We start from the raw sequence: 20880 nt of genomic DNA, 5'->3' as shown, positions 1-20880 counted from the left end.
CATTGTGGATACAGGATAGAAATTCAGAACAGGCAAATCTAATTTCGATGGAACATTCTTCCTGCTGATTCTCTCAGACTGTAAATCCCCGTCCCACACACTCACCCTTCTCCCTCTGCTGAAATCCAAACCCATCACACCATCTCCAACATTTGGGTTGGTTTGGAGGCCTTGAACCTGAGTTGGGAAATACAATTGGAGAAACATGATACAATTTAGAAACAAAAGTAATTAAAATCAAATAATCAGAAATGGTTCTGTGGGCGACGCGCGCAACACAACACTGACCCACAACCTACGACTAATGGCAGCCGGAGGGCCCACAATCCCCCGCGCCCCAGAAACCCCTCTATCTCTCCGAGGCGCTGATTTCTCCGGCCAGCGGCTTCTGTTTTGCGCCAAGTGGGAAACAAATTTTGTTTGGGCTGTGGGTGAGTGTTTGCGCCCGGTTACACAGCGTGTCCCTCTCTCTCACCGCTTCAAATGCACTTCTTTCGGCTCACAGTCTCTTTTACACATCTAACTGACTGGAACCATTTAAAACTCCTCTCGACCCATCTTTTGTTTCTTTACTTGACCCATTACCACCCTCCTTCCCCTGCACCATCATCCCTATTGTCGCTTTATCACTCCTGCCCTCCACTCTATCACAGACCTTCCCTTTTGTTCTTTCCCTCCCCCTACCTTTCCCTGGCTCTCCACTTGCTGAAAAACTGTTAAAAATTTAACTTCTTCCAGTTCTGACGAAATCTTAACTCTAACCTGAAGCGTTAACTCTGTTTCTTTCTCCACAGACGCTGCCTCACTTGCTTTGCAGCATTTTCTCTTTATATTTCACATTTCCAGCATCCGCATTATTTTGCTTTTGATTGGATAAACCTCGCCCTTCTAAACACCATCAGAGAATTATCAGCAAGAGGGGATTACAATGGCGGATGAGATTACCCCGAATGCCGCGCGGGGTAGAATACGGTCTATCTCCATTCGAAGGGGCGCAATGCGCAGGCGCGGCAAGGGCCGCTGGCCGGATAAATCAGCGCCTCGGAGAGATAGAGGGGTTTCTGGGTCGCGGGGGATTGTGGGCCATCCGGCTGCCATTAGTCGTAGGTTGTGGGTCAGTGTTCTGTTGCGCGCGTCGCCCACAGAACCGTTTCTGGAAATACAGACTGAGGAATTCAGAGCGGGTTTGCTGAACATACACTGACCGGACAATGTAGAACAGAGTTTATCAAACTATTTTTCTCGTGACCCAGTGGAAGAAAAACACTTCCCCCAGGGACCCCAAACAATAATAACTTCAGACTGGAGTTTTCATCAAATCCCAATAAAGGTCAGTCCATGCTCGCTCTTCACTTCACTTCAAGTCATAACTAAAATTAGACATCGACGTTGCTTGAAAAACATTTTCAATACAGTATAAATACAGTAAAAGAAGATCAGGTTGAGTTTCATTTCTTAATGTGAGGGGTGGGTCTTTCAGTTGGTCATGATCTCGGTCCAATCTGGATCACAGGATGAAAGTGCTTCACGCATATCAGGTGCGCTGTTGAGTTTCTTTCTCTTGTTTTTCACCTTGTCAACGTCGAAAATCCCAGTTCGCACAGGTAGGTTGTTGTGAACGGCAGCAACAACAGAACAGCAATCATAACAGAGGGTATTCTTTGAAAGCACTGATCCAAAAAGATGACAATCTGAATAACTTGTGGCGTGTTTTCAGTGTGCCATCACTGGTGAGTTGCACCGGCTCGTGTTCTTGCTCAAGCATTAAGTTTAGCTTCAATATTGATTCAGGATTTTCGAAAACAAAATGATCTTCCAACCAAAACTTTTCCTTCAAATTTTCAAATCCCTCTGCAGGGAAGTAGCGACTAAAATGGTCAGACAGAGCAGCGAGATGCAACTGTGTGACACATTTCATTTCATTCCCTTTATCTTCATTGATGCTGTTCTCCTCAATGTGTTGTAACAGTGTGAAGCAGTAAATGAGCTCCGCTCCCATTTCTGAGCGTAACTCTTCAAAAACCCTGCAGTTCAGTGAGCTTCCTTTAAGGAAAAACCCATTCTCATTCCAAGCCATTATAGAGAGTGCAGTGCCCAGAACTGAGCACTGAACTCTAAATGATGCCTAACCAGAGCTCTGTATAACGGTGACATAACTTCCACTGCTTTTTATTCGAATTCCCTTGAGATAAAGATCAAAGTTTAATCTCCATTTTAAAAAAAAAATTGTGATTTAATAATCACTTGTAGCGATTTCTGTACTTGGATCCCGAAATTTCTCTCCTCCCCCACAGCTCCTAGCTTCTTGCCATTTAGAAAATACACTGATCTATCGTTTTATGGTCCAAAGGGATGACCTCACACTTCCCCACGTTGAACTCCATCTGCCACAGTTTCACCCATTCACTTAACCTATCAATGTCCCTTTGCAAATTTCTGCTCCCATTCACAATGTTCACTGTGCTACCTAAATTGTTGCCGTCAGCACATTTGGAAATAAAGCTCTTTACATAAGAACATAAGAAATAGCAGCAGAATAGGCCATATGGCCCATCGAGCCTGCTCGGCCATTCAATAAGTTCATGGCTGATCTTCGATCTCAACTCCACTTTCCCGCCCGATCCCCATATCCCTTGATTCCCCTGCAGTCCAAAAATCTATCGATCTCAGCTTTGAATATAACTCAACGACTGAGCATCCACAGCCCTCTGGGTTGTAGAGAATTCCAAAGATTCACAATCCTTTGAGTGAAGTAATGTTTCCTCATGTCGGTCCTAAATGGCCGACCCCTGATCTTGAGACGATGAGCTCTAGTTCTTGACTCTCCAGCCAGGGGAATCAGACTCTCAGCATCTACCCTGTCAAGCCGTCCAAGAATCTTATACATTTCAATGCGATCACCTCTCATTCTTCTAAACTCCACCGAATATTGGCCAATTTTACACAATATTTCCTCATACTACAATTGCAGCAAGACCTCCTTACTCTTATATTCCAACACCCTGACAATAAAGGCGAACATATCATTTCCCTTCCTCACTCTCATTAGACCCTTCGTAACTCAATATTTCCAGCATGTTTTTCCTCGTTTCCTTCTTTCGGGAAAAGAAATGAAGGTTGAAAACATTTTACTATAATGACACCCGATTATGTTTTGGAAACAATATCCAACTGAACTGCATCAAATTCGATTGAAAACTGAACAGTTTCTGATGGAAATAAACTAATAAGAACACTTAATTGCGATGGCCGGGAATCGAACCCGGGTCAACTGCTTGGAAGGCAGCTATGCTCACCACTATACCACCATCGCTGAAAATAATCGACAATAAAATAGTTCCCAAGCATCAGATCCTGAACAGACACTGCAGGCTGTTGGATTTTGTTCTTCATTTTCACTGGTTTCTGACGGATCCTTTCTCGCTCTGTTGCAGTTCCTGTTTCCGCCCAGTAGATTTCACCAACCTCCAATCAATGGAAATTCCACACCAGCCAGTCATTCTTCACCTGATATCGGACTGAAGAGACAGTCGATACCTGCAATACTTGACCAGCTGGAAATACATTTTACCACAGCTCACATCAGCCTTTGAGTAAAGTTAAATAATTAAATTAAATCATTACAGAGACCTGACTACCAACTGGGCAGGAATGGCAGCTTAATATTCAAGTCTATAAGATCCTTAGAAAGGACAGGGAAATAGGGAAAGGAGGAAGAGCAGCAATATTACTAAAGGACAATATTACAGCAGTTCAAAGATAGAATATCAGTGAGGGTGAGCGGGCAGTGTGAACACTCTGAGAGAGACCCATCACAAGTGCCCCCACTGTACTCCTCCAGAAGGTATAAGAAGGGCGAGTGCGGGAGGATTTCTTCATTCTTTGTGAGAGTGTTTGTGAGATTGTGGAAATGTCTGGAATAGGAAAAACCGGCGGTAAAGCTCGGGCCAAGGCCAAGTCTCGCTCATCCCGGGCCGGACTGCAGTTCCGTGTTACCCGTGTTCACAGGCTCCTGCGAAAGCGGAACTATGCTGAACGTGTGGGTGCCGGAGCCCCGGTCTATCTGGATGCTGTGCATCGAGTATCTGACGGCTGAAATCCTCGACCTGGCCGGTAACGCGGCCTGGGACAAACAAGACCCGCATCATCCCCAGACACCTGCAGCTGGCCATCCGCAACGACGAGGAGCTCAACAAGCTGCTGGGACGGGTGACCATCGCTCAGGGTGTTGTCTGATATCCAGGCCGTGCTGCTGCCGAAGAAAACCAGCATTGTGAGCTTCAAGAGCAAGTAAACCGGCCAAGGCTTAATCTGATAACCCAAAGGACAGGACCAAACTGATTGAAATCTTTGAAGAAGGAACAGAAAGTGTCGACAAGTTTAATGCAGTAGATGTGATATATTTGGATTTTCCGAAGGCCTTCTATAATGTACCACATTGTAGATTCAAGGCTAACTTCAGAGCACGTGGAGTCAGGGTCAGGTGGCAGAATGGATAGCAAGTTGGCTACAAAACTGAAAGCCGAGAATAGAGGTGAAGAGTCGCTACTCAGACTGGCAAAAGGTGGGAAGTGGAGTTCCAGTTGCTGGGACCACTGTTCTTCACAATTTACATTAACGATTTGGATTCGGGAATCGGAAGTACAATTCCAAAATTTGTGGACGACACCAACTTGGGGGATTAAGTTAATACAAAGGAAGAAAGCATCAGAATGCAAGAGGGCATTAATAAACTTGCAGAATGAAGAATCAGGAGGTCACACACTGCTTGGATAATAAGAGTCTAAACGGGATAGAGGAGCAAAGGGATCTAGTGGTACAGATACACAAATTACTAAAAGTAGCGACCCAGGTTAATCAGGTCATAAAAAGACAAATCAAACACTAGGATTCATTTCTAGAGGGATAGAGTTGAAAAGCAAAGAAGTCATGTTAAACTTGTATATAACCTTGTTTAGACCAGACTTGGAATACTGCGAACAGGTCTCTTCTCCATATTATAGACATAGGGGCATTGGAGAAGGTGCAAACAAGATTCACAAGGATGATACCAGAAATGAGAGGATATTGTTATCAGGAAATACTGAACAGACTGGGTCTCGTTTCACTCGAAAAGAGAAGGCTGAGGGTTGATCTGATCGAGGTTTTTAAGATAATGATATGGTTTGTTAGGATAGATGGAGAGAAAATGTTTCCACTTGTGGGGAGTCCAAAACTTCAGGTAATAAAAATAAATAGGGAATTCAGGAGAAATTGCTTTACCCAGAGAGTGGTTGGAATGTGGAACTTGCAACTACGAGGTTGGATCTGAGGCAAATAACAGAGGGACATTTAAGGGGTAAAGGCCCTGATCCCTGGTCTGTGCTGATTCACTGACAGTTTACTGGGTAAAGGCCCTGATCCCTGATTTGTGCTGATTCACTGATAGTTCACTGGGTAAAGGCCCTGATCCCTGTTCTGTGCTGATTCACTGATAGTTTACTGGGTAAAGGCCCTGATCCCCGGTCTGTGCTGATTCACTGATAGTTTACTGGGTAAAGGCCCTGATCCCCGGTCTGTGCTGATTCTCTGATAGTTTACTGGGTAAAGGCCCTGATCCCTGGTCTGTGCTGATTCACTGATAGTTTACTGGGTAAAGGCCCTGATGCCTGGTCTGTGCTGATTCTCTGATAGTTTACTGGGTAAAGGCCCTGATTCCTGGTCTGTGCTGATTCACTGATAGTTTACTGGGTAAAGGCCCTGATCCCTGGTCTGTGCTGATTCACTGATAGTTTACTGGGTAAAGGCCCTGATCCCTGGTCTGTGCTGATTCACTGATAGTTTACTGGGTAAAGGCCCTGATCCCTGTTCTGTGCTGATTCTCTGATAGTTTACTGGGTAAAGGCCCTGATCCCTGGTCTGTGCTGATTCACTGAAAGTTTACTGGGTAAAGTCCCTGATCCCTGGTCTGTGCTGATTCTCTGATAGTTTACTGGGTAAAGGCACTGATCCCCGGTCTGTGCTGATTCACTGATAGTTTACTGGGTAAAGGCCCTGATCCGCGGTCTGTGCTGATTCTCTGATAGTTTACTGGGTAAAGGCCCTGATCCCCGGTCTGTGCTGATTCTCTGATAGTTTACTGGGTAAAGGCCCTGATCCCTGGTCTGTGCTGATTCTCTGATAGTTAACTGGGTAAAGGCCCTGATCCCTGGTCTGTGCTGATTCACTGATAGTTTACTGGGTAAAGGCCCTGATCCCTGGTCTGTGCTGATTCACTGATAGTTTACTGGGTAAAGGCCCTGATCCCTGGTCTGTGCTGATTCTCTGATAGTTCAGTGGGAAAAGGCCCTGATCCCTGGTCTGTGCTGATTCACTGATCGTTTACTGGGAAAAGGCCCTGATCCCTGGTCTTTGCTGATTCACTGATAATTTACTGGGTAAAGGCCCTGATCCCGGGTCTGTGCTGATTCACTGATAGTTTACTGGGTAAAGGCCCTGATCCCCGGTCTGTGCTGATTCTCTGATAGTTTACTGGGTAAAGGCCCTGATCCATGGTCTGTGCTGGTTCACTGATAGTTTACTGGGTAAAGGCCCTGATCCCCGGTCTGTGCTGATTCACTGATAGTTTACTGGGTAAAGGCCCTGATCCCTGGTCTGTGCTGATTCACTGATAGTTTATTGGGTAAAGGCCCTGATCCCTGGTCTGTGCTGATTCACTGATAGTTTACTGGGTAAAGGCCCTGATCACTGGTCTGTGCTGATTCTCTGATAGTTTACTGGGTAAAGGCCCTGATCCCTGGTCTGTGCTGATTCTCTGATAGTTTACTGGGTAAAGGCCCTGATCCCTGGTCTCTGCTGATTCACTGATAGTTTACTGGGAAAAGGCCCTGATCCCTGGTCTGTGCTGATTCTCTGATAGTTTACTGGGTAAAGGCCCTGATCCCTGGTCTGTGCTGATTCTCTGATAGTTTACTGGGTAAAGGCCCTGATCCCTGGTCTGTGCTGATTCACTGATAGTTTACTGGGAAAAGGCCCTGATCCCTGGTCTGTGCTGATTCACTGATAGTTTACTGGGTAAAGGCCCTGATCCCTGGTCTGTGCTGATTCACTGATAGTTTACTGGGTAAAGGCCCTGATCCCTGGTATGTGCTGATTCGCTGATAGTTTACTGGGTAAAGGCCCTGATTCCTGGTCTGTGCTGATTCACTGATAGTTTACTGGGAAAAGGCCCTGATCCCTGGTCTGTGCTGATTCACTGATAGTTTACTGGGTAAAGGCCCTGATCCCTGGTCTGTGCTGATTCACTGATAGTTTACTGGGTAAAGGCCCTGATCCCCGGTCTGTGCTGATTCACTGATAGTTTACTGGGTAAAGGCCCTGATCCCTGGTCTGTGCTGATTCACTGATAGTTTACTGGGTAAAGGCCCTGATCCCTGGTCTGTGCTGATTCACTGATAGTTTACTGGGTTGAGGCCCTGATCCCCGGTCTGTGCTGATTCTCTGATAGTTTACTGGGTAAAGGCCCTGATCCATGGTCTGTGCTGGTTCACTGATAGTTTACTGGGTAAAGGCCCTGATCCCTGGTCTGTGCTGATTCACTGATAGTTTATTGGCTAAAGGCCCTGATCCCCGGTCTGTGCTGATTCACTGATAGTTTACTGGGTAAAGGCCCTGATCGCTGGTCTGTGCTGATTCTCTGATAGTTTACTGGCTAAATGCCCTGATCCCTGGTCTGTGCTGATTCTCTGATAGTTTACTGGGTAAAGGTCCGGATCCCTGGTCTGTGCTGATTCACTGATAGTTTAATGGGTAAAGGCCCTGATCCCTGGTCTGTGCTGATTCACTGATAGTTTACAGGGTAAAGGCCCTGATCCCTGGTCTGTGCTGATTCTCTGATAGTTTACTGGGTAAAGGCCCTGATCCCTGGTCTGTGCTGATTCTCTGATAGTTCACTGGGTAAAGGCCCTGATCCCTGGTCTTTGCTGATTCTCTGATAGTTTACTGGGTAAAGGCCCTGATCCCCGGTCTGTGCTGATTCTCTGATAGTTTACTGGGTAAAGGCCCTGATCCCTGGTCTGTGCTGATTCTCTGATAGTTTACTGGGTAAAGGCCCTGATCCCTGGTCTGTGCTGATTCACTGATAGTTGAATGGGTAAAGGCCCTGATCCCTGGTCTGTGCTGATTCACTGATAGTTTACAGGGTAAAGGCCCTGATCCCCGGTCTGTGCTGATTCTCTGATAGTTTACTGGGTAAAGGCCCTGATCCCTGGTCTGTGCTGATTCTCTGATAGTTCACTGGGTAAAGGCCCTGATCCCTGGTCTTTGCTGATTCACTGATAGTTTAATGGGTAAAGGCCCTGATTCCTGGTCTGTGCTGATTCTCTGATAGTTTACTGGCTAAAGGCCCTGATCCCTGGTCTGTGCTGATTCACTGATAGTTTACAGGGTAAAGGCCCTGATCCCCGGTCTGTGCTGATTCTCTGATAGTTTACTGGGTAAAGGCCCTGATCCCTGGTCTGTGCTGATTCTCTGATAGTTCACTGGGTAAAGGCCCTGATCCCTGGTCTTTGCTGATTCTCTGATAGTTTACTGGGTAAAGGCCCTGATCCCCGGTCTGTGCTGATTCTCTGATAGTTTACTGGCTAAAGGCCCTGATCCCTTGTCTGTGCTGATTCTCTGATAGTTTACTGGGTAAAGGCCCTGATCCATGGTCTGTGCTGGTTCACTGATAGTTTACTGGGTAAAGGCCCTGATCCCTGGTCTGTGCTGATTCACTGATAGTTTACTGGCTAAAGGCCCTGATCCCCGGTCTGTGCTGATTCACTGATAGTTTACTGGGTAAAGGCCCTGATCGCTGGTCTGTGCTGATTCTCTGATAGTTTACTGGCTAAATGCCCTGATCCCTGGTCTGTGCTGATTCTCTGATAGTTTACTGGGTAAAGGCCCGGATCCCTGGTCTGTGCTGATTCACTGATAGTTTAATGGGTAAAGGCCCTGATCCCTGGTCTGTGCTGATTCACTGATAGTTTACAGGGTAAAGGCCCTGATCCCTGGTCTGTGCTGATTCTCTGATAGTTTACTGGGTAAAGGCCCTGATCCCTGGTCTGTGCTGATTCTCTGATAGTTCACTGGGTAAAGGCCCTGATCCCTGGTCTTTGCTGATTCTCTGATAGTTTACTGGGTAAAGGCCCTGATCCCCGGTCTGTGCTGATTCTCTGATAGTTTACTGGGTAAAGGCCCTGATCCCTGGTCTGTGCTGATTCTCTGATAGTTTACTGGGTAAAGGCCCTGATCCCTGGTCTGTGCTGATTCACTGATAGTTGAATGGGTAAAGGCCCTGATCCCTGGTCTGTGCTGATTCACTGATAGTTTACAGGGTAAAGGCCCTGATCCCCGGTCTGTGCTGATTCTCTGATAGTTTACTGGGTAAAGGCCCTGATCCCTGGTCTGTGCTGATTCTCTGATAGTTCACTGGGTAAAGGCCCTGATCCCTGGTCTTTGCTGATTCACTGATAGTTTAATGGGTAAAGGCCCTGATTCCTGGTCTGTGCTGATTCTCTGATAGTTTACTGGCTAAAGGCCCTGATCCCTGGTCTGTGCTGATTCACTGATAGTTTACAGGGTAAAGGCCCTGATCCCCGGTCTGTGCTGATTCTCTGATAGTTTACTGGGTAAAGGCCCTGATCCCTGGTCTGTGCTGATTCTCTGATAGTTCACTGGGTAAAGGCCCTGATCCCTGGTCTTTGCTGATTCTCTGATAGTTTACAGGGTAAAGGCCCTGATCCCTGGTCTGTGCTGATTCTCTGATAGTTTACTGGCTAAAGGCCCTGATCCCTTGTCTGTGCTGATTCTCTGATAGTTTACTGGGTAAAGGCCCTGATCCCTGGTCTGTGCTGATTCACTGATAGTTTAATGGGTAAAGGCCCTGATCCCTGGTCTGTGCTGATTCACTGATAGTTTACTGGGTAAAGGCCCTGATCCCTGGTCTGTGCTGATTCTCTGATAGTTTACTGGGTAAAGGCCCTGATCCCTGGTCTGTGCTGATTCACTGATAGTTCACTGGGTCAAGGCCCTGATCCCTGGTCTTTGCTGATTCACTGATAGTTTACTGGGTAAAGACCCTGATTCCTGGTCTGTGCTGATTCACTGATAGTTTACTGGGTAAAGGCCCTGATCCCTGGTCTGTGCTGATTCGCTGATAGTTCACTGGGTAAAGGCCCTGATCCCTGGTCTGTGCTGATTCTCTTATAGTTTAATGGGTAAAGGCCCTGATCCCCGGTCTGTGCTGATTCTCTGATAGTTTACTGGGTAAAGGCCCTGATCCCTGGTCTGTGCTGATTCTCTGATAGTTTACTGGGTAAAGGCCCTGATCCCTGGTCTGTGCTGATTCACTGATAGTTTACTGGGTAAAGACCCTGATTCCTGGTCTGTGCTGATTCTCTGATAGTTTACTGGGTAAAGGCCCTGATCCCTGGTCTTTGCTGATTCTCTTATAGTTTAATTGGTAAAGGCCCTGATCCCTGGTCTGTGCTGATTCACTGATAGTTTACTGGGTAAAGGCCCTGATCCCTGGTCTGTGCTGATTTACTGATAGTTTACTGGGTAAAGGCCCTGATCCCCGGTCTGTGCTGGTTCACTGATAGTTTACTGGGTAAAGGCCCTGATCCCTGGTCTGTGCTGATTCACTGATAGTTTACTGGGTAAAGGCCCTGATCCCTGGTCTGTGCTGCTTCACTGATAGTTTACTGGGTAAAGGCCCTGATCCCTCGTCTGTGCTGATTCACTGATAGTTTACTGGGTAAAGGCCCTGATCCCCGGTCTGTGGTGATTCACTGATAGTTTACTGGTAAAGGCCCGGATCCCTGGTCTGTGCTGATTCACTGATAGTTTAATGGGTAAAGGCCCTGATCCCTGGTCTGTGCTGATTCACTGATAGTTTACAGGGTAAAGGCCCTGATCCCTGGTCTGTGCTGATTCTCTGATAGTTTACTGGGTAAAGGCCCTGAACCCTGGTCTGTGCTGATTCACTGATAGTTTACTGGGTAAAGGCCCTGATCCCTGGTCTTTGCTGATTCTCTGATAGTTTACTGGGTAAAGGCCCTGATCCCCGGTCTGTGCTGATTCTCTGATAGTTTACTGGGTAAAGGCCCTGATCCCTGGTCTGTGCTGATTCTCTGATAGTTTACTGGGTAAAGGCCCTGATCCCTGGTCTGTGCTGATTCACTGATAGTTGAATGGGTAAAGGCCCTGATCCCTGGTCTGTGCTGATTCACTGATAGTTTACAGGGTAAAGGCCCTGATCCCCGGTCTGTGCTGATTCTCTGATAGTTTACTGGGTAAAGGCCCTGATCCCTGGTCTGTGCTGATTCTCTGATAGTTCACTGGGTAAAGGCCCTGATCCCTGGTCTTTGCTGATTCACTGATAGTTTAATGGGTAAAGGCCCTGATCCCTGGTCTTTGCTGATTCACTGATAGTTTACTGGGTAAAGGCCCTGATTCCTGGTCTGTGCTGATTCTCTGATAGTTTACTGGCTAAAGGCCCTGATCCCTGGTCTGTGCTGATTCACTGATAGTTTACAGGGTAAAGGCCCTGATCCCCGGTCTGTGCTGATTCTCTGATAGTTTACAGGGTAAAGGCCCTGATCCCTGGTCTGTGCTGATTCACTGATAGTTTACTGGGTAAAGGCCCTGATTCCTGGTCTGTGCTGATTCTCTGATAGTTTACTGGCTAAAGGCCCTGATCCCTGGTCTGTGCTGATTCACTGATAGTTTACAGGGTAAAGGCCCTGATCCCCGGTCTGTGCTGATTCTCTGATAGTTTACTGGCTAAAGGCCCTGATCCCTGGTCTGTGCTGATTCACTGATAGTTTACAGGGTAAAGGCCCTGATCCCTGGTCTGTGCTGATTCACTGATAGTTTACTGGGTAAAGGCCCTGATTCCTGGTCTGTGCTGATTCTCTGATAGTTTACTGGCTAAAGGCCCTGATCCCTGGTCTGTGCTGATTCACTGATAGTTTACAGGGTAAAGGCCCTGATCCCCGGTCTGTGCTGATTCTCTGATAGTTTACTGGGTAAAGGCCCTGATCCCTGGTCTGTGCTGATTCTCTGATAGTTCACTGGGTAAAGGCCCTGATCCCTGGTCTTTGCTGATTCTCTGATAGTTTACTGGGTAAAGGCCCTGATCCCCGGTCTGTGCTGATTCTCTGATAGTTTACTGGCTAAAGGCCCTGATCCCTTGTCTGTGCTGATTCTCTGATAGTTTACTGGGTAAAGGCCCTGATCCCTGGTCTGTGCTGATTCACTGATAGTTTAATGGGTAAAGGCCCTGATCCCTGGTCTGTGCTGATTCACTGATAGTTTACAGGGTAAAGGCCCTGATCCCCGGTCTGTGCTGATTCTCTGATAGTTTACTGGGTAAAGGCCCTGATCCCTGGTCTGTGCTGATTCTCTGATAGTTCACTGGGTCAAGGCCCTGATCCCTGGTCTTTGCTGATTCACTGATAGTTTACTGGGTAAAGACCCTGATTCCTGGTCTGTGCTGATTCACTGATAGTTTACTGGGTAAAGGCCCTGATCCCTGGTCTGTGCTGATTCGCTGATAGTTCACTGGGTAAAGGCCCTGATCCCTGGTCTGTGCTGATTCTCTTATAGTTTAATGGGTAAAGGCCCTGATCCCCGGTCTGTGCTGATTCTCTGATAGTTTACTGGGTAAAGGCCCTGATCCCTGGTCTGTGCTGATTCTCTGATAGTTTACTGGGTAAAGGCCCTGATCCCTGGTCTGTGCTGATTCACTGATAGTTTACTGGGTAAAGACCCTGATTCCTGGTCTGTGCTGATTCTCTGATAGTTTACTGGGTAAAGGCCCTGATCCCTGGTCTGTGCTGATTCTCTTATAGTTTAATTGGTAAAGGCCCTGATCCCTGGTCTGTGCTGATTCACTGATAGTTTACTGGGTAAAGGCCCTGATCCCTGGTCTGTGCTGATTTACTGATAGTTTACTGGGTAAAGGCCCTGATCCCCGGTCTGTGCTGATTCACTGATAGTTTACTGGGTAAAGGCCCTGATCCCTGGTCTGTGCTGATTCACTGATAGTTTACTGGGTAAAGGCCCTGATCCCTGGTCTGTGCTGCTTCACTGATAGTTTACTGGGTAAAGGCCCTGATCCCTCGTCTGTGCTGATTCACTGATAGTTTACTGGGTAAAGGCCCTGATCCCCGGTCTGTGGTGATTCACTGATAGTTTACTGGTAAAGGCCCTGATCCCTGGTCTGTGCTGATTCACTGATAGTTTACTGGGAAAAGGCCCTGATCCCCGGTCTGTGCTGATTCACTGATAGTTTACTGGGTAAAGGCCCTGATCCCCGGTCTGTGCTGATTCACTGATAGTTCACTGGGTAAAGGCCCTGAACCCTGGTCTGTGCTGATTCACTGATAGTTTACTGGGTAAAGGCCCTGATCCCTGGTCTGTGCTGATTCTCTGATAGTTTACTGGGTGAAGGCCCTGATCCCTGGTCTGTGCTGATTCTCTGATAGTTTACTGGGTAAAGGCCCTGATCCCTGGTCTGTGCTGATTCTCTGATAGTTCACTGGGTAAAGGCCCTGATCGCTGGTCTGTGCTGATTCTCTGATAGTTTACTGGGTAAAGGCCCTGATCCCTGGTCTGTGCTGATTCTCTGATAGTTTCCTGGGTAAAGGCCCTGATCCCCGGTCTGTGCTGATTCACTGATAGTTTACTGGGTAAAGGCCCTGATCCCGGGTCTGTGCTGATTCTCTGATAGTTTACTGGGTAAAGGCCCTGATCCCTGGTCTGTGCTGATTCTCTGATAGTTCACTGGGTAAAGGCCCTGATCGCTGGTCTGTGCTGATTCTCTAATAGTTTACTGGGTAAAGGCCCTGATCCCTGGTCTGTGCTGATTCACTGATAGTTTACTGGGTAAAGGCCCTGATCCCTGGTCTGTGCTGATTCTCTGATAGTTTACTGGGTAAAGGCCCTGATCCCTGGTCTGTGCTGATTCTCTGATAGTTCACTGGGTAAAGGCCCTGATCCCCGGTCTGTGCTGATTCTCTGATAGTTTACTGGGGAAAGGCCCTGATCGCTGGTCTGTGCTGATTCTCTGATAGTTTACTGGGTAAAGGCCCTGATCCCCGGTCTGTGCTGATTCTCTGATAGTTTACTGGGTAAAGGCCCTGATCCCTGGTCTGTGCTGATTCACTGATAGTTTACTGGGTAAAGGCCCTGATCCCTGGTCTGTGCTGATTCTCTGATAGTTTACTGGGTAAAGGCCCTGATCCCTGGTCTGTGCTGATTCTCTGATAGTTTACTGGGTAAAGGCCCTGATCCCTGGTCTGTGCTGATTCTCTGATAGTTTACTGGGTAAAGGCCCTGATCCCCGGTCTGTGCTGATTCTCTGATAGTTTACTGGGTAAAGGCCCTGATCGCTGGTCTGAGCTGATTCACTGATAGTTTACTGGGTAAAGGCCCTGATCCCTGGTCTGTGCTGATTCTCTGATAGTTTACTGGGTAAAGGCCCTGATCCCTGGTCTGTGCTGATTCTCTGATAGTTTACTGGGTAAGGCCCTGATCCCTGGTCTGTGCTGATTCTCTGATAGTTTACTGGGTAAAGGCCCTGATCCCCGGTCTGTGCTGATTCATTGATATTTTACTGGGTAAAGGCCCTGATCCCTGGTCTGTGGTGATTAACTGATAGTTTACTGGGTAAAGGCCCTGATCCCTGGTCTGTGCTGATTCTCTGATAGTTTGCTGGGTAAAGGCCCTGATCCCCGGTCTGTGCTGATTCTCTGATAGTTTACTGGGTAAAGGCCCTGATCGCTGGTCTGTGCTGATTCTCTGATAGTTTACTGGGTAAAGGCCCTGATCCCCGGTCTGTGCTGATTCTCTGATAGTTTACTGGGTGAAGGCCCTGATCGCTAGTCTGTGCTGATTCTCTGATAGTTTACTGGGTAAAGGCCCTGATCCTTGGTCTGTGCTGATTCACTGATAGTTTACTGGGTAAAGGCCCTGATCCCTGGTCTGTGCTGATTAACTGATAGTTTACTGGGTAAAGGCCCTGATCCCTGGTCTGTGCTGATTCTCTGATAGTTTACTGGGTAAAGGCCCTGATCGCTGGACTGTGCTGATTCTCTGATAGTTTACTGGGTAAAGGCCCTGATCCCTGGTCTGTGCTGATTCTCTGATAGTTTACTGGGTAAAGGCCCTGATCCGCGGTCTGTGCTGATTCTCTGATAGTTTACTGGGTAAAGGCCCTAATCCCCGGTCTGTGCTGATTCACTGATAGTTCACTGGGTAAAGGCCCTGAACCCCGGTCTGTGCTGATTCACTGATAGTTTACTGGGTAAAGGCCCTGATCCGCGGTCTGTGCTGATTCTCTGATAGTTTACTGGGTAAAGGCCCTAATCCCCGGTCTGTGCTGATTCACTGATAGTTCACTGGGTAAAGGCCCTGAACCCCGGTCTGTGCTGATTCACTGATAGTTTACTGGGTAAAGGCCCTGATCCCCGGTCTGTGCTGATTCACAAATAGTTTACTGGGTGAAGGCCCTGATCCCCGGTCTGTGCTGATTCTCTGATAGTTTACTGGGTAAAGGTCCTGATCCCGGGTCTGTGCTGATTCTCTGATAGTTTACTGGGTAAAGGTCCTGATCCCGGGTCTGTGCTGATTCACTGATAGTTTACTGGGTAAAGGCCCTGATCCCCGGTCTGTGCTGATTCTCTGATAGTTTACTGGGTAAAGGCCCTGATCCATGGTCTGTGCTGGTTCACTGTTAGTTTACTGGGTAAAGGCCCTGATCCCTGGTCTGTGCTGATTCACTGATAGTTTACTGGGTAAAGGCCCTGATCCCTGGTCTGTGCTGATTCACTGATAGTTTACTGGGTAAAGGTCCTGATCCCGGGTCTGTGCTGATTCTCTGATAGTTTACTGGGTAAAGGTCCTGATCCCGGGTCTGTGCTGATTCACTGATAGTTTACTGGGTAAAGGCCCTGATCCCCGGTCTGTGCTGATTCTCTGATAGTTTACTGGGTAAAGGCCCTGATCCCTGGTCTGTGCTGATTCACTGATAGTTTACTGGGTAAAGGCCCTGATCCCTGGTCTATGCTGATTCTCTGATAGTTTACCACAACAATAAGAACTACCACAACAATGTCCCAGTGACCACCCCAAGTGTCCCCTGAATGTCCCAGTGACCCCCCCAGTGTCCCCAGAATATCCCAGTGATTCCAGTGTGCACCCAGTGACCCCAGAGTAACCCAGACATTACTCACGTGCTCCCCATCGGGTCCAGGCTGTGGTGAAGGTCTCAGTCAGTCCGTCCCCAGCGGAGAGAACGATGCTTGTCCCAGGATTTCTCCCACTCCTCCTCCTCCTCACAAAATGTCTCTTTCTGGATCATCTCCTTGCAGCATTTCATCAAAAAGATTCCTGAGGGGAGAGAGAGGGAATTGATTAAAATACAAAAGCAAGGGATTAAAAAGGCACAGCAAGAGCCCAGAACTCCCTCCCTCCCACTCCCTCTCTCACTCTCTCTTTTTCTCCCCCCTCTCTCTCTCTCCCACTCCCTCCCTCCCTCACTCTGTCTTTTGCCCTCTCTCCCTCTCATTCTCTCTCTCTCTCCCTCCCTCTCCCTCTCTCTCTCCCTCCCTCCCCCCCTCTCCCTCTCTCTCTCTCACACTCCCCCAGTTGCACAGAATCACTCCCTAATCCAAGTCTGCAGCTTGTTTCTCCCCTGCCTTTCCTCTGAATGCCTCTAACCGGTGCCGCACTGCCTGTCTGAGCTGCTCAGTGTTTGCTGCAGGGCCCAACCCTCCCCCTGGGTGTGTTTTCTCTTCTGTCCCTGGGCCTCGCCCACACCTGCTCTGGACATTGTTGCAACTTTATAATGCACGGTGCTCTCACTGTTTAAAATGCACGGTGCTCTCACTGTTTAAAATGCACGGTGCTCTCACTGTTTAAAATGCACGGTGCTCTCACTGTTTAAAATGCACGGTGCTCTCACTGTTTAAAATGCACGGTGCTCTCACAGTTTAAAATGCACGGTGCTCTCACTGTTTAAAATGCACGGTGCTCTCACAGTTTAAAATGCACGGTGCTCTCACTGTTTAAAATGCACGGTGCTCTCACAGTTTAAAATGCACGGTGCTCTCACTGTTTAAAATGCACGGTGCTCTCACTGTTTAAAATGCATGGTTCTCTCACTGTTTATAATGCATGGTGCTCTCACTGTTTACAATGCATGGTGCTCTCTCTGCTTATAATGCATGGTGCTCTCACTGTTTATAATGCATGGTGCTCTCACTTTTTATAATGCATCGTGGTCTCACTGTTCATAATCAATGCTGCTCTCACTGTTTATAATGCACGGTGATCTCACTGTTTATAATGCACGGTGCTCTCACTGTTTATATTTCATGTTGCTCTCACTGCTTATTATGCATGGTGCTCTCACTGTTTAAAGTGCATGGTGCTCTCCCTGCGACAAATGCATGGTGCTCTCACTGTTTATAATGCATGGTGCTCTCACTGTTTATAATGCACGGTGCTCCAACTGTATAAAATGCATATTGGTCTCACTGTTCATAATCCATGCTGCTCTCACTGATTATAATGCATCGTGCTCTCACTGGTTATAATGAATGGTGCTCTCACTGTTTATAATGCATGGTGCTCTCACTGTTATAATGCACGGTGCTCTCACTGTTTATAATGCACGGTGCTCTCACTGTTTATAATGCACGGTGCTCTCACTGTTTATAATGCATGGTGCTCTCACTGTTATAATGCACGGTGCTCTCACTGTTTATAATGCACGGTGCTCTCACTGTTTATAATGCATGGTGCTCTCACTGTTTATAATGCACGGTGCTCTCACTGTTTTGTAATGCACTGTGCTCTCACTGTTTATAATGCACGGTGCTCTTACTGTATAAAATGCATATTGGTCTCACTGTTCATAATCAATGCTGCTCTCACTGTTTATAATGCATTGTGCTCTCACTGTTAATAATGCACGGTGCTCTCACTGTTTAAAATGCACGGTGCTCTCACTGTTTATAATGCACGGTGCTCTCACTGTTTATAATGCACGGTGCTCTCACTGTATAAAATGCATATAGGTCTCACTGTTCATAATCAATGCTGCTCTCACTGTTTATAATGCATGGTGCTCTCACTTTTTTAAATGCATGTTGCTCTCACTGATAACAATGCATGCTGCTCTAACTGTTTAAAATGCTTGGTGCTCTCACTTTTATAATGCATGGTGCTCTCACTGTTTCTAATGCATGGTGCTCTCACTTTTTTAAATGCATGGTGCTCTCACTGATAACAATGCATGGTGCTCTCACTTTTATAATGCATGTTGCTCTCTTAAAATCTATCGATCTCAGCTTTCAACATAACTCAACGACTGAGCATCCACAGCCCTCTGGGGTGCAGAGAATTCCAAAGATTCACAATCCTTTGAGTGAAGAAATGTTTCCTCATGTCGGTCCTAAATGGCCGACCCCTTATCTTGAGACTATGAGCTCTAGTTCTTGACTCTCCAGCCAGGGGAATCAGACTCTCAGCATCTACACTGTCAAGCCGTCTAAGAATTTTATACATTTCAACGCGATCACCTCTCATTCTTCTAAACTCCAACCAATATTGGCCAATTTTACACAATATTTCCTCATACTACAATTGCAGCAAGACCTCCTTACTCTTATATTCCAACACCCTTCCAAAAAAGGCTAACATATCATTTCCCTTCCTCACTCTCATTCGACCCTTGGTAAATCAGTATTTCCAGCATGTTTTTCCTCTTTTCCTTCGATAGGGAAAAGAAATGAAGGTTGATAACATTTTACTATAATTACACTCGATTATGAACTGCATCAAATTCGATTGGAAACTTAAGAGTTTCTGATGGAAATAAACTAATAAGCACACTTAATTGCGATGGCCGGGAATCGAACCCGGGTCAACTGCTTGGAAGGCAGCTATGCTCACCACTATACCACCATCGCTGAAAATAATCAACAATAAAACAGTTCCCAAACATCAGATCCTGACCAGACACTGCAGGCTGTTGGATTTTGTTCTTCATTTGAACTGGTTTCTGACGGATCCTTTCTCGCTCTGTTGCAGTTCCTGTTTCCGCCCAGTAGATTTCACCAACCCCCAATCAATGGAAATTCCACACCAGCCAGTAATTCTTCACCTGATATCGGACTGAAGAGACAGTCGATACCTGCAATACTTGACCAGCTGGAAATACATTTTACCACAGCTCACATCAGCGATTGAGTAAAGTTAAATAATTACATTAAATCATTACAGAGACCTGACTACCAACTGGGCAGGAATGGCAGCTTAATATTCAAGTCTATAATATCTTTAGAAAGGACAGGGAAATAGGGAAAGGAGGAGGAGCAGCAATATTACTAAAGGACAATATTACAGCAGTTCAAAGATAGAATATCAGTGAGGGTGAGCGGGCAGTGTAAACACTCTGAGAGAGACCCATCACAAGTGCCCCCGCTGTACTCCTCCAGAAGGTATAAGAAGGGCGAGTGCGGGAGGATTTCTTCATTCTTTGTGAAAGTGTTTGTGAGATTGTGGAAATGTCTGGAAGAGGAAAAACCGCCGGTAAAACTCGGTCCAAGGCCAAGTCTCGCACATCCCGGGCCGGACTGCAGTTCCCTGTTACCCGTGTTCAGAGGCTCCTGCGAAAGGGGAACTATGCTGAACGTGTGGGTGCCGGAGCCCCGGTCTATCTGGCTGCTGTGCATCGAGTATCTGACGGCTGAAATCCTCGAGGTGACCGGCAACGCGGCCAGGGACAATCAAGAAGACCCGCCTCATCCCCAGACACCTGCAGCTGGCCATCCGCAACGACGAGGAGCTCAACAAGCTGCTGGGACGGGTGACCATCGCTCAGGGTGTTGACTGATATCCAGGCCGTGCTGCTGCCGAAGAAAACCAGCATTGTGAGCTCCAAGAGCAAGTAAACCGGCCAAGGCTTAATCTGATAACCCAAAGGACAGGACCAACCTGATTGAAATCTTTGAAGAAGGAACAGAAAGTGTAGACAAGTTTAATGCAGTAGATGTGATATATTTGGATTTTCCGAAGGCCTTCTATAATGTAGCACATTGTAGACTCATGGCTAAGTTCAGAGCACGTGGAGTCAGGATCAGTTGGCAGAATGGATAGCAAGTTGGCTACAAAACTGAAAGCCGAGAATAGAGGTGAAGAGTCGCTACTCAGACTGGCAAAAGGTGGGAAGTGGAGTTCCAGTTGCTGGGACCACTGTTCTTAACAATTTACTTTAACGATTGGGATTCGGGAATCGGAAGTACAATTCCAAAATTTGTGGACGACACCAACTTGGGGGATTTAGTTAATACAAAGGAAGAAAGCATCAAAATGCAAGAGGACATAAATAAACTTGCAGAATGAACAATCAGGAGGTCACACACTGCTTGGATAATAAGAGTCTAAACGGGATAGACGAGCAAAGGGATCTAGTGGTACAGATACACAAATTACTAAAAGTAGCGACCCAGGTTAATCAGGTCATAAAAAGACAAATCAAACACTAGGATTCATTTCTAGAGGGATAGAGTTGAAAAGCAAAGGAGTTATGTTAAACTTGTATAGAACCTTGTTTCGACCAGACTTGGAATACTGCGAACAGGTCTCGTCTCCATATGATAGACATAGGGGCATTGGAGAAGGTGCAAACAAGATTCACAAGGATGATACCAGAAATGAGAAGTTATTCTTATCAGGAAAGACTGAACAGACTGGGTCTCGTTTCACTAGAAAAGAGAAGGCTGAGGGTTGATCTGATCGAGGTTTTTAAAGAAAATGATAGGGTTTGTTAGGATAGATGTAGAGAAA

The 20880-nt window shown here is 46.9% G+C and overlaps 2 non-coding genes across 2 annotated transcripts; both read right to left on the bottom strand.

Annotated features, from left to right (window-relative positions):
• Positions 1–3241: 3241 nt before the first annotated feature.
• trnag-ucc (transfer RNA glycine (anticodon UCC)) lies at positions 3242–3313 on the bottom strand. Its single transcript has one exon. It is a non-coding gene; the product is annotated as a tRNA-Gly (tRNA).
• Positions 3314–18929: 15616 nt separating this feature from the next.
• trnag-ucc (transfer RNA glycine (anticodon UCC)) lies at positions 18930–19001 on the bottom strand. The gene has a single exon. It is a non-coding gene; the product is annotated as a tRNA-Gly (tRNA).
• Between the last annotated feature and the right edge of the window lie 1879 nt (positions 19002–20880).

The sequence above is a fragment of the Heptranchias perlo genome, unplaced genomic scaffold, assembly GCF_035084215.1.
Source record: "Heptranchias perlo isolate sHepPer1 unplaced genomic scaffold, sHepPer1.hap1 HAP1_SCAFFOLD_138, whole genome shotgun sequence".
Classification (NCBI taxonomy): Eukaryota; Metazoa; Chordata; class Chondrichthyes; order Hexanchiformes; family Hexanchidae; genus Heptranchias; species Heptranchias perlo.
Note: the sequence above shows the minus strand (reverse complement) of the source record. Positions and strands in the feature narration are given on the sequence as shown.